Source organism: Bison bison, unplaced genomic scaffold, assembly GCF_000754665.1.
Source record: "Bison bison bison isolate TAMUID 2011002044 unplaced genomic scaffold, Bison_UMD1.0 scf7180017864040, whole genome shotgun sequence".
Lineage (NCBI taxonomy): Eukaryota > Metazoa > Chordata > Mammalia > Artiodactyla > Bovidae > Bison > Bison bison.
In genome coordinates, this window is record NW_011494612.1 from 5,015,392 (window position 1) to 5,015,783 (window position 392).

General features: G+C 48.5%; 1 protein-coding gene across 7 annotated transcripts in view; it reads right to left on the minus strand.

Annotated features, from left to right (window-relative positions):
* The window catches only part of TNIK (TRAF2 and NCK interacting kinase), a 407,321-nt gene that overhangs the window by 50,859 nt on the left and 356,070 nt on the right, over window positions 1–392 (minus strand). The window lies entirely within an intron of this gene.

Sequence of the window (392 nt, forward strand, 5' to 3'; positions counted from 1 at the left end):
GGGAAAAAAAATTATTTATTTTTGCCTGCACTGGGTCTTTGTTGCTGCGTGCGGGCTTTCTCTAGCTGCAGAGCACGGGCTCCAGGGAGAGTGGGCTTCAGTGAGTTGTAGCTCAAAGGTTTAGTTGCCCCGTTCTTAACCACTGGACAACCAGGGAAGCCCGCTTCTAGTCTTTTTTCTTTTGAATGTATGGAAGCACACTGTGTATTCAACTTTGCATATTGCTTTTTTCCCCTTTGACTGCCTTTGAGCAGCTTCTAACACTTCTAAAAACAATAATGGCTGCATGCTGCTGCTACTGCTAAGTCACTTCAGTCGTCTCTGACTCTGTGTGACCCCATAGATGGCAGCCCACCAGGCTCCCCCATCCCTGGGATTCTCCGGGCAAGAAC